Source organism: Muntiacus reevesi, chromosome 1 (assembly GCF_963930625.1).
Source record: "Muntiacus reevesi chromosome 1, mMunRee1.1, whole genome shotgun sequence".
NCBI classification, from domain to species: domain Eukaryota; kingdom Metazoa; phylum Chordata; class Mammalia; order Artiodactyla; family Cervidae; genus Muntiacus; species Muntiacus reevesi.
In genome coordinates this window covers 247,014,232-247,032,008 of record NC_089249.1, presented here as the reverse complement: position 1 = coordinate 247,032,008, position 17,777 = coordinate 247,014,232, and positions in this window count along the sequence as shown.

Genomic DNA, 17,777 nt, shown 5'->3' with positions numbered 1-17,777 from the left:
GGGTCCTGCATTGAAAGGGATTCTGAAACCAAGACCAGGTCCAGAATCAGCAGGAAAGAGTGCCACAAGAACTAGAGTTTGTGGCATGGGGCGCACAAAGTAAGTGCTGTGACATACTTGGCAGGTGTCTGTGATGCCTGCCATGCTAGTCCTTGATTGTACAACATGTTGGACTGTTCACTAAATGCCCCATGTGTGTTCTTCCCTTGAAACCAAGAACCCCATCTCATACCTTTTATTTCTATCCCACTCTAACTAGTGTGGTGCTGAGCATGAGGCAGGGGGTCAATCAAGGCTGGTAGAAGGCTGAATTCTTTCCCTGACTGGTAGCCAAAAAGCATGAGGTCATGTACTACAAACTGAGAGCATCTGGGGACAATGAACAAATGCAATCCCACAACCTTCTCAGCAGGAAACGTGGGGACAGGGGCAGGATCATGACTTTCTGAGTTCGACTAAACTGGGTTAAACTCCAGTACACCTATTAATTGGGTCATGTTATGGCCAAGTCGTGTAACCACAGCAAACTAAAGTTTCCCTGTCCAAAAGGAATGGCATTAACAATATCCACATTGCATGTCATTGAGAGGATTAGAAAAAAAATCAAACATATAAAAGACTTGGTCCAGATCTAGAAAGAGATGAAGCAATCAGTATATCTGAGTTTTATTTTAAGATATGAATGAAGGATTTGAAAAGAGCTCAGGAAGTACTAACAACACTATCATTTCCTTGTCATCACCGTGTGGCAATCTGGTTTTCCTGGAAGACAGTCCATATCAATCCTCCTTGGATCATGCCTGTATAGCTTTTGCAAGGAATCCCCTCTTCCCTTCCCACTTGACCCCTAGCATGACCTCCCAGTAAATGCTCTGCCCTTTCACCACCCTCTTGGCTGGTAATTTGGAAATCTCCCTACCATCACAATAGACTCTCTTCACTGAATAGGTGTGGGGGCTGGAGAGTTCAGACAAGCTTTCCACTGAATCAAGCCTGTATGTCTCAGGTTGGAGCTTAGCACACTTATATGTGTGAAACATCAGCCAGGATCAACAGAGACCCTGGATTACCCTTGCTTATGTAATTTTCTGGGGAAATCCAGGGTATTAAAATCACTAACCACGCAGCATCAGTTAACACAGTACCTCATTTTAGAGCTAAAAGTCAATCTGTGATAAACCATATATTCTAAGCCATAGATGGAGCATTTATTTTTTAAAAGAGCACCTATTTATTGAGTGCTTACTATGTGCTAGGCAGTACGCTAAGAACTTAATAGACACAGTCATACTTTATCCTCCCAACAACCCTCAGTGGTAGTACAAACTATCACTTCTCTTCAAATCTATATAAAACCCTGTCATTATCTGAAATAGTGTGTTTCACTGGTAACTAAAATGCACAGGGACATTACTGCCCCCTGGGCTATACCTCTGCCCTGCCAAACACTCGGCACAATCATCTGGAATCCAATAGGGAGAGATGCCCCAGGGCAAAGCTCCCATTTCTGCTCCAGAGCACCCAGAGACTTCCTCCTAGAAAGTCCATTAGCCCTGACAGGCATCGCTGGTGTAAATCACCACACGGCACTCAAGGAGAATATAGTTATTATAACAATTGCTGCATTGCATGATGCTCATGCCATCCGGAAATGTAGGTCTAATTAGCTCTAAGCTGCAGAAGATTTGAGTATGGTAGTTTCATTTTGGCTTAATGCTCAGTGCCTGGTGTAAAATCTGAATTTATAACTTTTTTTTAATCATTTCTGCATGGCTCAACCAGTCGTATCAAAACTACTGCATGTTACAGACTTTAAAAAGTGATTCCCTGTAGGCATTTTAAGGTATAGGATCTATTATGGGAAGATATATATTTGACAGCATTCTGTTTATTACTCATTTCCACTACATTGTTCATGAACATAGTGAAAGATGTTCACAGTGGTAAGTAACATTTTACTCCAGGAAAAAGAAACAGAGGCAACTTCCTTCAGTATGTACTAGAAACAGCATGTCAGCAACTACAGGACTAATGGGTGAATGCTTTGTGTACTCCATCAAGACTCTCATAAACAAAAGAAACTGTTTTAATACTACATATCACCCTAAATTTCAATCAAAAATATTTTCTTATTTAAAGTAGTATGTCAGAATACCCTGGAGGTCCAGTGGTTAAGGCTGTGCTTTCATTGCCTGTGTGTGCAGGTTCGATCTCTGTTTGGGGAACTAGGATCCCACAGTCTGTATGGTGGGTAAATAAATAAATAAATAAATAAAAATAGTATGTCTCAGCAGTCCACAATCTGTTACATTTCTGAACATTTTAAAAAGCCAAACCCAGGTAGCCTCGTCTCTCCTGCTTTGGTCCTCAAGACCAGCTATTTAGAAACGGGAAGTGAAGACATCTTTGTCATTTGTTCTCCCATTTACTTATTCCATTTGTGTCTGAACTAGTGCAGCTCTTTTCCCAAGATGTTGACAGGAGCTGCCTCAAAGAGGTCCCACTTTCAGGAATGATCCCAGGCACGACTTCCTGACTCCACTCCACACTTGCTTGCTCAGCTCCAGTCTCTCTAATTTCTGCCCTTATCATTGTCCCTTGGCTCCCTAGGTTGTGACTCTGGTCAGATTCTCTGCTTGGCTCTCAGTCTGGCCTTACTCCAGGTACTCACCTTAGGATTGCTCTGCAGCCCTTGGGTCACTCCCCACGCATCCCAGGGAATCTGAGTCTAAGTTCAGTGGCCTGAAGACTCCAACCGTCTAAAGTTCAGGCAATATTTTTGAAGAGAAGAGGTTTCAGGTAAAATGTAAAATTTACTGAGGCAACTGCATATATAAGATCTTTGGTTTGGGGTCCTTTCTGCTGCCCTTCATGAATCTCACCAAAATCTATGGAGCCCAGAGCTCTATTCTTCATAATGGCTTAGTATAGAACTGGGGCAAGTGTTGTCATGGCCAAGTTGACCCAGAGCCTGACCTCACTGAGCTACCAGATCAATCAACTTAGGCATTACCTACTTCCAGAATTCTTCCTGTGTGCAATTACTCTATCATTTAAACCCTTTTCCATTGGATATTCTGTTACATGCAGCCAAAGCATTGTGATTAAATTGCTAGGAATACTACAATCTTCCATTCTCGAAGTATATAACAAGTAGAGAAGAATGAACATGGACCTGATACTTGGATCTTGGAGGCACATCTTAGCTCCCTCAGTGGTGCAACTTCACTTATTGTTTTATCTGTCTCTCTATTGAACTGTCAGCTTCTTAAGAGTCTAGTTTCCAGTTTGGAGAGAGAGTATACTATTAATTGAGACTTTTACAAACCCCAAACATCTTGATTGGATGCCACTGCCACTTACTAGTTGTATGATCTTGAGCAAGTGATTTAATCACTCTAATTCAAAAAAGTGAGAAAAATAATATGTGCCATAATATCCACTTCACAGAATTATTGTACAATAAACTGAGATAATCCATGTGATAAACAAACTTATCTTAGCACAAAATGTAAGAATTTTTAAGGAAGTTAATATTTTAGTTTTATATATTCACCATCCACCTAGAATGCATCTTGACATTTAAAAAAAGATTGTTGAGTGAATGAGTTACTGAACAGATGGATGACTTAGTGAATGAATGAGTGAATAACAACTTTGTTGCTTTGAGTATTCCAGGAGGCATACATTTTTGATATTTGAGACATTGAAAATCAGTTTATGGTGTGATATGACTTAAAATCATAGACTTTTCAGTTGTTTTGTATCAAATGCAATGGTTTTCATTTATTCATTCTTACAAATACCTGGGAAAGATTTGCCCCAAAGAAATGGATTGTCTTAGTAAATATTCTTTTCTTGCTTTTGTCCCCAAAGACACAGAGCAGAAATACCTCTCACTTTCAGGCCTGATATCAACTTTCCAAAGTTGAAAGGCCAGCTCTGACTTCTGAGACTAGGCCTCAGCAGACCCTCTCCATCTCCTGACCTTGGGAAGCTGCTGCAAGTGGCTGCTTGGTAGTAAGCAGGGGTCACAGGGTGAACTGAGTTCTCACGGTTGACAGCACTGGAACAGAACAGAAGACACCTCAGACGGAAAGTAGTGTCACAGCCAGCATGATATTCAGACTTTCAATACCCAGGTATTCAGCAGGTGGAGAGGGTGCCATGGGACACCAACTCTCCTCCTTCTTCAGTACCACGAGCTGCTTGAGAATACTGGCTACTTAGAGCTTTAAGCGGAGTCCCTCCCTGAGAATTGCTCAGAGAATTTCGCAGAAAGAAGAGGCCTTGCCCAGCATTTTGTTCCTTCTCCAGGAGCAACCCACCTCCAATGACTGCTCATTTCTGAGGTCTAACCTCCCTGCCTTAATCCACGGCAACCCAAGGGCCACCCCAGAGCTGAGGCCGCAGACACTGCTGCAATTACCAATCAGTTCTATGTCTACCTCTATACCATCGTACTTCTTCATTTCACTTGCTACTCCTGTGAAGAAGTCCTAGAAAATCTCCTGCACACTAGTTACAGAATTCAGTTCCAGGAAGTCTGACCTAAAATAGAGTTGTTTTAAGTGTCAGAGATACAGCAATGAATAGCCCAGAATTCTCATAGACAACACTAGAGGTGAGGGAAGGGGGAAGGAATGAGAAAAGAAGATAAATAAAAATATATCAAACAGGGATAAATATTATGAAAACAAATGAAACAAAATAAGGAGAATGAAAAATGAAGGGGATGCTATTTTCAATAGTCTCATTAGAGTACTCCTCCTTGATAAGGGGCATTTGAGCAGAGACCTGAATGAAATGAGTGAAGCATGTCAGAATCTGAAAGAATATTTCAGGCAGAGGCAAGGGCAAGTGCAAAGGGCCTGAGGAGATGTGTTTAGTGTATTTGCAGAATAGTGAGAAAACCTGAGTGGTTGGACAGAGTGAAAGAAGGGGAAAACAAGTTGTATTTTATGTTTTTAAGTAATTCTTCTGGCTGCTATGTGAAAATGAGATTGGGAAAGGACGCAAGGGTGACAGTAGAAAGACCAGTTAGGAGGTTAATATAATGCTCAGATAAGAGATAGCCAGTCCCAGATAATCAAAGAATATGAGCATCTTCTTCATGCAAATCTGTGAGTTATGCTAGATAACACACCCACCTGTGTATATGCCCCCAATTAGTTAAAAGTTCAGGGTACCTTTTAAAGGTTCTAGTCACCAATTCTAATGTGTATTTTTGTGTGTGTATTAGATTGGAAGGGGGAGAAAGAGTCCTCCATACATCCAAGCAATTCTCTAGCACCAGTTAGGTATTCTACAATTCAATTCAATCCTGATACTATCTATCCGAATTCAGCATCAGATTCCTTAGGTTATGAGTTCAGGCCCACAGGGCTGCCCACCTCTTTAGAGACTATTCACAAGCCCAGATGCTTCTGACTGACCTGTGCTTTTGACAAACTGGTTATAAATCTGAGGTTCCGGTGATGCCCTTCTTTGGGTTCAGTTAATTCACTAGAGTGGCTCAGAGAACTCAGAAAAACATTTTGCTTAGTAGATTACCAGTTTACTTTAAAAAGTATATAATTCAGAATACAAATGAAAGCCCAGATGGAAGAGATGCATAAGACAAAGTATGTGGAAAGGTCATGGAGCATCCACGCTACTCTCCCCAAATATCCGTGTGTTCAACCCACAAGCTCTCTGAACCCTGTCCTTTGGGGTTTTATAGGACTTGATCACATAGGCATGATTGATTAAGTCAATGGTGATTGGTGTTGAACTCCATTTCAAGCCCCTCTTCTATCCCCAGAGGTCAGGGGACAGGAGTTGGGAGGGAAGGGGGGGAATGAAAGTTCGAATTATCCAATCACATGCTTGACTTCATTAGCAACCAGCCCACATTCTTAACTGGATTCCAAAAGTCACCTCATTAGCCTAACAAAAGACAACTTTATGTTCTTTTCACATAGGAAATTCCAAAGGTTTAGAAGCTCTGTGACAGAAATGGGGACAAAGACCAAATATATATTTTTTATTATAAATAACAATATTAAACCCTACAACCCTCATTTCAGAAGACTGTCAGAGGAAACTACTTTCTCCAGAAATGAGTTATCCATCACAGCAGGTATTTTAAAGAGACCCAAGGACATAATAGTTACAAAGGTGCTAAGAAGTAATCCGACTCCAGATATTCAAAATACTTAAAGTAGATTTGCTGATGGATTAGATATGGTTTTGGAAAGGAAGGAAAGAAGGACAGAAAAAAGGAAAGAAAGAAGGAGGAAGGGGGAGAGGAGAGGGGGAGAGAGAGAGAGGGAAGGAGGGAGAGATAAACAATAACTTTGAGATTTAGCCTGAGCAACTAAAATAAAAGATAAAATGAAATTGTTAAATTTTAAGCCTGTTAAGTTTGAGTCACCTTTAGATACTTAAATGAAGCTTTGAATAAGAAATTGGGACTCTGAAGTTAAAAAGAAAGATCCAAGCTGAAGATATGAATTTGGTTGTTATTGGCATACACGGTATTTAAAGCTGTGAGCCTGATGAGGTCATCAAGGAGAATTCAGGGCCCAAGAGTACTCCAGTATTTACAAATCTAGGTAGTAAGAAGGAACCAAGAAAGGATACTGAGAAGGAACAATAATAAGGTAGATGTGTCCTGGTGTCCAGGTAAAGGAAGTATATTATGAAAAAGGGAGCAATCAACTGCTAATAGATCAAGCAAGATGCACCCTAAGAATTGACATTTGGACTTGGCAACATGGAACTTAATTACTGACAACTTTGACAAGAACTGTTTTTGTCAGTGATGAGGACAAAAACCTTTGGAAGAGTTCACAAAAGAATGGCAGAAGGGAACTCCAGTTGAATAACAGAATTATCTGGAGTTCTGGGTAATTCTAAATAATAGAACTATCTGGAGTTCTGGTCTAAGACTCTGAAGTTAAGCCCAACTTCAAGGACTGCTGTATTCAATTAGCAGTGTCTGCCATGACATAACAGGAAAACTGTGGTATTTATGCCACATATTTACTATTCTGTTCCAGAATATATAGTGACTCATTCCACATTTTCTATATACCTTTTTATGCTATCATCCATTTGAGGCACTCATTAATGGTTAATTTTATATTGTTCCAATAAACTTTTGGTTTCTCAACATCCAGATGTTCTTGAGTATAAAAGGGTGTTTTACTAAATTATATAGATGGCAAGAATACACAGAACTGTACAAAAAAGATCTTCACAACCCAGATAACCATGATGGTGTGATCACTGGACTAGTCAGACATCCTGGAATGTGAAGTCAAGTGGGCCTTAGGAAGCATCACTACAAAAAAAGCTAGTGGAGATGATGGAATTCCAGTGGAGCTATTTCAAATCCTGAAAGATGACACTGTGAAAGTGCTGCACTCAATATGCCAGCAAATTTGGAAAACTCAGCAGTGGCCACAGGACTGGAAAAGGTCAGTTTTCATTCCAATCCCAAAGAAAGGCAATGCCAAAGAATGCTCAAACTACTGCACAATTGCACTCATCTCACACACTAGTAAAGTAATGCTCACAATTCTCCAAGCCAGGCTTTAGCAATACATGAACCATGAACTTCCAGATGTTCAAGCTGGTTTAAGAAAAGGCAGAGGAACCAGAGATCAAATAGCCAACAGCTGCTGGATCATTGAAAAAGCAAGAGAGTTCTGCTTTATTGAGTATGACAAAGCCTTTGACTGTGTGGATCACAATAAACTGTGGAAAATTCTGAAAGATATGGGAATACCAGACCACCTGACCCACCTCTTGAGAAACCTGTATGCAGGTCAGGAAGCAACAGTTAGAACTGGACATGGAACAACAGACTGGTTCCAAATAGGAAAAGGAGTACATCAAGGCTGTATATTGTCAACCTGCTTATTTAACTTATATGCACAGTACATCATAAGAAACACTGGGCTGAAGGAAGCACAAGCTGGAATCAAGATTGCCAGGAGAAGTATCAATAACCTCAGATATGCATATGACACCACCCTTATGGCAGAAAGTGAAGAACTAAAGAGCCTCTTCACAAAAGTGAAAGAGGAGAGTGGGGGAAATTGGCTTAAAGCTCAACGTTCAGAAAACTAAGATCATGGCATGTGGTCCCATCACTTCATGGGAAATAGATGGGAAACAGTGGAAACAATGGCTGACTTTATTTTTCTGGGCTCCGAAATCACTGCAGATGATGACTGCAGTCATGAAATTAAAAGACGCTTACTCCTTGGAAGGAAAGTTATGACCAACCTATACAGCATATTAAAAAGAAGAGACATTACTTTGCCCACAAAGGTCTGTCTAGTCAAGGCTATGGTTTTTCCAGTGGTCATGTATGAATGTGAGAGTTGGACTATAAAGAAGCTGAGCACCGAAGAATTGATGCTTTTGAACTGTGGTGTTGGAGAAGACTCTTGAGAGTCCCTTGGACTGCAAGGAGATCCAACCAGTCCATCCTAAAGGAGATCAGTCCTGGGTGTTCATTGGAAGGACTGATGCTGAAGCTGAAACTCCAATACTTTGGCCACCTCATGCGAAGAGCTGACTCATTTGAAAAGACCCTGATGCTGGGAAAGATTGAGGGCAGGAGGAGAAGGGGATGACAGAGGATGAGATGGTTGAAGGGCATCACCGACTTGATGGACATGGGTTTGGGTAGAACCCAGGAGTTGGTGATGGACAGGGAAGCCTGACGTGCTGCGGTTCATGGGGTCGCAAAGAGTCGGACATGACTGAGCGACTGAACTGAACTGAGCTGATACCTTAGTTGGATAGTTTTAAACCAGTTCCCAATGTATCATATAAAGCAATTTATGAGATACTGCAGTGTCCTGAAAGAATTTGAGATGTCTCAAAGATATATCACATCTCTCTGAATAACTAATTGACTAAGTAAAGAGACTTAGAAAGGGTAGGAAAATCAACATTTGTCTATATACTGCACACTTGCATTTCCTGTCTCCCTCTTCCCTGGGAGTCAAGACTAGATAATACAGGTTTGTATATATCTATAGATATGTGTGTGTGTATATATATATACATATTTTTTTTATACAGATATTTCATTTGCACTGAAGGTCAAATGAGGTTGCTCCATCAAATGGCCACAATGTACAGGAAGAGAAACTTGTAGGAACAAGAGGTACACAGAAACATTAAAATGGGCAACTGATTCCCATTAAGACCATACTTGCTTCAAGTTTTGTTTCGTCCTGGTCTCCAAAAGCACTCACCCCTTTGGGAAAATATTTCTTTGCTATGGTTTTTTCAAAAGTTAATTTCCCTTTAAATTTGCATTCTAACACATTACTTCTCAGAGTTGGAAAATATCTTCAACTATCTTGTTCAAACATCTACCCTCTGTTATGAGTGAATCCTCAGTGTAGTGGACCTGAGAGATGGCCCTTGGATCTCTGGTTAAACACCTCCTGTAAAGGACAACTCACTTGATCTGGAGAAAGCAGTTCCCTCCAACTGTCATTCTTCTGAAATGAGAGTTGAAGGGGGACCTGAACATTCAAATAACTGGGGAAATATGCACATAGGAAGTTGTGTTTTCTCACATAACCTACAAGTTTGCACAACAAGAGGCTCAGATTCTTTGGTTATCTGGGGTTGATTTATTTTGATGATTCTCTGATTTCTCAGGCACCAAGACAGAGCAAGCTTTCTTTATTTGTCAACTAAATGGCCTCCAACTACGCCCAGACTTAAGAGGGCTTCCATTAAAATAAACTCAAGGCTGTCTGATTTTTAAATCTCTTTTGTTCCTGGTCTAGCAGACATGTGTATGGTTGGGAGGGTGGAGGGACAACTAGAATAACAACCTCCTAGTTCTCTAATTATGGCACCAATAATCCCCTTTATATTCTGGTGTTTTGTAGCATGTTTATGGTTTTCATCTTACAGGCTGAACAAAAAACCTCACTCCAGTTGCAACAAATTCACAAGGCCCCCGCCACAGGCCTCAAGCAAGGAAACAGACAGACAGAATTCATGGGAACCCAGTTTCTCAGATTAAATATGACAATGGTGTAGAATCCATATGTCACAGGAAAAGGGGGGTATTTAAAAGTCTCCAGGGTGCCCTGTCAAATCAGGATTATCCAGGACCCATGCAATTGTTCATTTTTTATCCTCAGTGAAATGTCATATGGATTCTGTCCTTTGCTTATGCTTAAAGATGGATAGCCAATTGTTTAAGCCTGGTGTTTTTCATTAATTAGGTCTTTGCCACCAAAGCTTTAAGTGAAGTCATCTAATATAGACTTTGCCTAGTAGGCTGTAGAAAATTGGTATTAATTACTATTTTTTTATTAATTTTTAATTTTCCATATGACTCAGATAGTCAAGGAGAATAGGGCTTTGAAATTTTACAAACCAATTCTCCATTGATAACAGAAAACATTCGATTCATTTTCAGGAGTGAGCAACATCATCAATCAGGCCTAGGTATGCCACAATCAAACAAAGAAGAGCAAGACGGTGAAAGACAAATTTTATCTTTTTCCATGCATGGAGAGATAGAATAAGAATGTGTTTTAGTTCATCTGTTGATTCTAAATGCTGATTTACAGGCCCAAGTATCAAAATGACATTCTCTTTCATTCTGAAGGGAAAACGGTTTTAAAGACCAGCAAGGCAATCTGGTTGTATCCATCATTACCCTTAGTTAATGACCTACTTGTTAGTTAGCAGCTGCTATTGCCAAGGAAAGGTACCTGGTTTCTAACAGTAGTACCTCATTGCTGGTTAGAAAGAGAGAATGAGAGAAACCAATGGCCTGCCTCAGGGCCATGTGGGTGAGTGGACTCAGCTTGAAAAGGATGTGCTTTCCTTCAAGTTACCTAGAATAAATATGTCTTTGTCCTGAACAAAACCTGAAAATAAAGAACAATCTAGTACAGAGTTACCCTCAAAAACTGGACAAAGTCAATTGGAAAGAAGCAAGATTATAAGGAAAGTATTTTCAGGGCTCACATTTCCTTGGAGAAAAATATAAACATAACTTTGACAACAAAATGCCAATTTATCCATTTCTTGTGAAAAACTTGACTAGTAAGCAAAAAGAAAATCATTGTGCCAGTATGATTGGGTCCATTCTTCCTGCTGTCAAGCCACATGGAAAGTCAAACTTGAGGATCAGAAGGGGACTTGAAGCTCATGAAATCATAAGGCTGCATAAATGGGATATTTAATGACCTCCATCTGACAGTGACAAAGATCTTGCCAAATGGATCATACCTTGTCAAATTCCTTCAGCTCAAACTCCTTACATTCATTGCCACATGAGCTCTAGCCACTAGAACAAAGAATAAAGAAACACAAAACTAAAATCAAGCATCTCCCACTGGTCTTTGAGCAGTCCATGGCGAGTTTAGTGTCTTCCTTTCTGGCTGATTTAGAGGCAGAAAATAACCAAGTCTCACAAGCATAAGCACAAATCCATGTATTCAGAATATTAAAGACACAAGAAAGTAGTGAAAGTGAAAGTCATTCTGTCGTGTCCGACTCTTTGTGACCCCATGGACTACACAGTCCATGGAATTCTCCAGGTTGAAATACTGGGTTGGGTAGTCTTTCCCTTCTCCAGGAGATCTTCTCAACCCAGGGATCAAACGCAGATGTTGTGCATTGCACATGGATTCTTTACCGGTTGAGCAACAAAGAATACAGGAGTGGGTAACCTATCCTTTCTCCAGCGGACACAAGTGATATAGATTAAAAGTGCAATCTAAAATCAAAGAGGACACAAATAGATGGAGAAATATACCAGGTTCATGGATTGGAAAATCAATATTGTGAAAATGACTATACTACCCAAAGCAATCTATAGATTCAATGCAATCCCTATCAAGCTACCAACGATATTCTTCACATAACTAGAACAAATAATGTCACAATTTGTATGGAAATACAGAAAACCTCGAATAGCCAAAGCAATCTTGAGAAAGAAGAATGGAACGGGAGGAATCAACCTGCCTGATTTAAGACTCTACTACAAAGCCACAGTCATCAAGACAGTATGGTACTGGCACAAAGAAATATAGATCAATGGAACAGAATAGAAAGCCCAGAGATAAATCCACATACCTATGGACACCTTATTTTCGACAAAAGAGGCAAGGATATACAATGGAAAAAAGACAACCTCTTTAACAAGTAGTGCTGGGAAAACTGGTCAACCACTTGTAAAAGAATGAAACCAGAACACTTTCTAACACCATACACAAAAATAAACTCAAAATGGATTAAAGATCTAAATGTAAGACCAGAAACTATAAAACTCCTAGAGCAGAATGTAGGCAAAACACTCTCCGACATAAATCACAGCAGGATCCTCTATGACCTACCTCCCGGAATACTGGAAATAAAAGCAAAAATACACAAACGGGACCTAATGAAACTTAAAAGCTTTTGCACAACAAAGGAAATTATAAGCAAGGTGAAAAGACAGCCTTCAGAATGGGAGAAAACAATAGCAAATGAAGCAAAAGACAAAGGATTAATCTCAAAAATATACAAGCAACTCCTGCAGCTCAATTCCAGAAAAATAAATGACCCAATCAAAAAATGGGCCAAAGAACTAAACAGACATTTCTCCAAAGAAGACATACAGATGGCTAACAAACACATGAAAAGATGCTCAACATCACTCATTATCAGAGAAATGCAAATCAAAACCTCAACGAGATACCATTACACGCTAGTCAGGATGGCTGCTATCCAAAAGTCTACAAGCAATAAATGCTGGAGAGGGTGTGGAGAAACAGGAATGCAAACTAGTTCAGCCACTATGGAGAACAGTGTGGAGACTCCTTAAAAAAACTGGAAATAGAACTGCCATATGACCCAGCAATCCCACTTCTGGGCATACACACCGAGGAAACCAGATCTGAAAGAGACACGTGCACCCCAGTGTTTATCACAGCACTGTTTATAATTGCCAGGACATGGAAGCAACCTAGATGCCCATTAGCAGACGAATGGATAAGGAAGCTATGGTACATATACACCATGGAATATTACTCAGCCATTAAAAAGAATCCATTTGAATCCGTTCTAATGAGATGGATGAAACTGGAGCCCATTATACAGAGTGAAGTAAGCCAGAAAGATAAAGACAAATACAGTATACTAACTCACATATATGGAATTTAAAAAGATGGTAACGATAACCCTATATGCAAAACAGAGAAAGAGACACAGATGTACAGAACAGACTTTGGGACTCTGTGGCAGAAGGCAAGGGTGGGATGTTCTGAGAGAATAGCATTGAAACAAGTATACTATCAAGGCTGAAACAGATCACCAGCCCAGGTTGGATACATGAGACAAGTGCTCAGGGCTGGTGCACTGGGAATACCCAGAGGGATGGGAAGGGGAGGGAGGTGGGAGGGGGGATCGGGATGGGGAACACATGTAAATCCATGGCTGAGTCATGTCAATGTATGACAAAAACCACTACAATACTGTAAAGTAATTAGCCTCCAACTAATAAATGAAAACATAAAATAAAAGTGCAATCTAGGAATCTAGCAATTGATGCTCAAGTTCTTAAATTAATAATGATATTTTAAAAAAAAAAAAAAAAAGCAAATTAGTTACATTCAGAGGATGTTATGAACCAATTCATTATCTTTATGGTAAATAAAGAGAAAGAATCAAGCATCTCCTATATGAACCATGCCATTTGGTAGCCAAAGAAAAGATGAGGGGAAGCATCTGTTTATAAATTTTCTATCTAATAAATGAAAGGGGAATGATAGAATTAGACATCCCCATTTAGCAATTCTTGGGCATTGAGCATTGGCTAATGTTAGCATCTAAAAACATGCACATATCAGACTTCATGTGCCTCCTGGTGAAAGAACTCAGTGACACCTACCAAATGGATTGAACCTGAATCTAGTGGGGTCTCTGAATATAGTTCCCAACTTCAGAAAATACAGAAAACCTAGGAATTGTACAATGAATATATAATCAGCAACATTTGTATTATAGGAAAACTCTACAGATGAAAAGGTCAGTTGGAATAAAAAGAAAGGAATGTATGAGAAATCTGTAGATTAGGAGAGGCTTGAAAGACATCGATTCTTTTGTAATCAGAAAAACTAGAGTGTCTAAGGATGCTCACTTTCATGGTAAAACTATAAAGGACACAAGGAAGAGATTACTATAAAAGTTCAGGATAGTAGTTACTTTGGGTAAAGCAGTAAGATCAGATGGGGCACATAGAGAGCTTTCTGCGATAACTAACACACTTTTATCTCTTGATTTCTGTGGTGGTTAGAAGGGTGCTCCTTCTAACTCATTAAACTATATACCTATTTTGTGTTTCTTTTTATCTGTTTGCTTTAACAATAAAAGACTTGCAGAAGGAGTAATTTACTCTTCCTCTTTCTCTTTGGTTTTGTTTTATGGGTACTTGGGCCTCAGGAAAGCATCTAACCCTCCATAAGAAACTCAGCCATCAGTCACTGCCCCGTGTCAAAATAGTTCGGTACTACCACGTGATGGGCTATGTCCATTCTAATTTGCTGATTTTGGTCTATCCTTGACTGACAGCTCTTATGGTTACTCTCTTTTGGCTCAAAAGCAACATTTCTTAGAGGTCCTCCAGGAATACAAAGCCACCCCAGGAGATCTACTAGGCTTTGTATCTTAGTGGTGACAAATAGGAGTTTGAGATGGCTGAAGTTACTGTCTTTAAGAGTCTTCCTTCCTATGGACCAGAGTGTGGTGGCAGTGTGTCTGTTGGAAAAAGGACAGTGACATCAGCATCCTAGTACATTACCAAGATGAAAAAAAATGATCTCCTCAAAGCTAGTCAAGAAATTATACACCATTTAGAATTCCTTCTTTCAGTAAAAAGTAGCAAAGCTACAAATAGTTCATAAAAGCTTTCCAGGGCATGCAGTAGGGTTGGGGAGGTAGTTGCTAAAAGAATCCTAAAGGAAAGAGGAGATAGGATAACTTCAATTGTATCAGTTTTTACAGATCCTTATCCAGCCCACTTCCACTGCTCAAGCAGGCCTTGGCTGTATATGTGTCTACTTGACCAAAAAGAGCTCTGGCACTTTCTTTAGATGAGCCCATCTCATTCTTAGGCAGTTTGCAGCCAGTGTCTAGATACAAGAAAATTGGTGCCTTGAAAGCAAAAGTGAAGACCTCAGCTTCAGTATCATGAGGTCTACCCACTTGTTTTTGTAGCTCCCTGCCCCCAAATCATTTCTGACCATTATTTTTAATAATGATGATGATAAATTATTTTTGAAGTTCATAGCTCAAAAATGAGACTGGCTTATATGAAATTGACCAATAATGTGTCTTGAGTCAAGGCAAATTTTAAGGGAATGCAGAGATTTGAGAGTATGGGACGTGGGAGAAGAGGGAGCTATTGGAAAGAAATCTCTAAGCACAAAGCACTTTATAAGCTTTCAAAGTGCTTTTAAAGTCAATCTGATATGTAACTGAAAGCTAACAAAACTGCACATGTATATCCCATACCTAGACTGCATTCACACAGAGCATGTAAAATTCAAAATGCAACGTTTTATGGGAGCTGAAAGTCATGCTGTGTCTGCCTATCAGGAAGCTGATGAAACAAGACTTTTAATGACCTCAGTCAGTGGCACCCTGGAACCAGAGACAATAGCTCTGCCACACCCAAGCCCCTGTAAGGAAGTTTGCACTCCATTTCTTCAGCGGACAGTCTATGGACTCCGTAATAAGAATCCTTGTATTAGAAGCCAGTTTGTCCAATATCCTCAGTTTATTGAAGGGGAAACTAAAGTCTAAGGAGGGATACTTGCTTAAGGTCACTGAAGTAGACACTAATTACATCCTCCCCTTCTTCCCATTTTTGTTTGGGTGATTATTTGCCATATAGCCATGTGCTCAGAAAGTGGCCCACTGCTGACTCCTGAGAGGTCATGAGCTATGGCTGGTGAAAGCCAGTCACAGCCTGTCATTGCCCTTAGCAGTGACAAGGATGGCACAGTCATATGACCAATTCTGACCAGTAGAATCTTGAGACAGTCTACTGAGGAATTCTTAAGAAATACATTCCTCAAGTAAAAACAAGTAAGAAGAAAAAGAAAAATACTCCTTTTCTTCTTCATGGGATACTATAATGTCTGCATATGACACCTGAAATGTCTATAGCCACTGTACACCATGAGAGGAAGGGCAAGCACAAAGATGGCAGACTCTACATCCTCAATGATATCATGAACTGCCACTCTGGACTTGCTGTTATGCACGATAGCAAGAATCCCTGTTGAAAATCAACAGGGATTTTTTCTTATTGTACTCTCAATTTCTTGCAGTCTGAAGCATCCTAGCTAATACAATCACAGAAAGTTTATGGCAGAACTAGGATTAGAACCAGTTGTCATGATTTCCAGGCTAGTGGAAGTTTTCTCCTTAAGGAACTGATGAAGTGTGTGAATAACTGTTTCAGTCTAGGTTATGTTGCAGTAAGAAACAACCCCCAAATCTCAGTGGCTTACAACAGCAAATTTCTCTTTCTTGTTTTGTAACATGTCCATCAAGTTTGGCTGAAGTTCTGCTCCAAGGCTAATGGAAAAATTCTTTTCTGGAATATTACTGGTCTTGTGACAAAGAACAAAAGAGAGCATAGCAAACCCTGAACTCGCTCTTAAAACTTCTGTTCAGAAATTACACATATCACTTTCACTCATATTTCATTAACCAGAGCAAGTTATATAGGCTAGCTTGGTATCAGTGAGAAGGGAGAAAAGGAAAATTTATTTATAAAACACCACATTTAATCTGTATTTAACACTTCTAAGAAATATTGAAGCATCCTGGATTACCAAGATGGCTGATGAACTGTTTGTTTGTTTGTTTTACCCTGAGGCCACGAGGTAGCTTGCAGGATCTCACTTCCCCAACCAGGGATCAAACCTGTGGCCAAGGCAGTGAGACCACTGAGTCCAAACCACTGGACCATCAGGGAATTCCCTACCAAATTGATTTGAAAACATCTCTAAATTTTAGGATATTTTAGAAAACACAATGACCATTCCTTGTTTATAATAAACTCTTCTTTAAAATATATTTTCATCTTAGAATGATCACATATCCATTAAAATTTTTTTCCAAACTGTGTTACATACTTGAATGTTTCTACAAGAGTACACCTTAAATATTCTCACCATAAAAATCAAATGGTGATTTTGTGATGGGATGGAGGTATTAGCTAACATTATGGTGGTAATCTTTTTGAAATATATAAATGTATCAATCATCATGTACCTTACATTTACAAAATGTTATTATATATGTCAATTATACCTCAATAAGACACTTGCTTCTTGGAAGAGAATCTATGACAAAACTAGACAGCATATGAAAAAGCAAAGATTTCACTTTGCCAACAAAGGTCCATATAGTCAAAGCTATGGTTTTTCCAGTAGCCATGTATGGATGTGATAGTTAGACATAAAGAAGACAGAGAGCAAAAGAATTGATGCTTTTGAATTGTGGTGCTGGAGAAGACTCTTTAGAGTCCCTTAGAATGCAAGGAGATGAAACCAGGTCAACCTTAAAGGAAATCTAACCCTAACTAGTCATTGGAAGAATTGATGCTGAAGCTGACTCTCCAATACCTTGGCCACCTAATGCAAAGAGCTGACTCATTGGAAAAGACTCTGATACTGGGAAAGATTGAGGGTAAGAGGAAAAGGGTGTGACAGAGGGTTAGATGGTTTGATGGCAACACT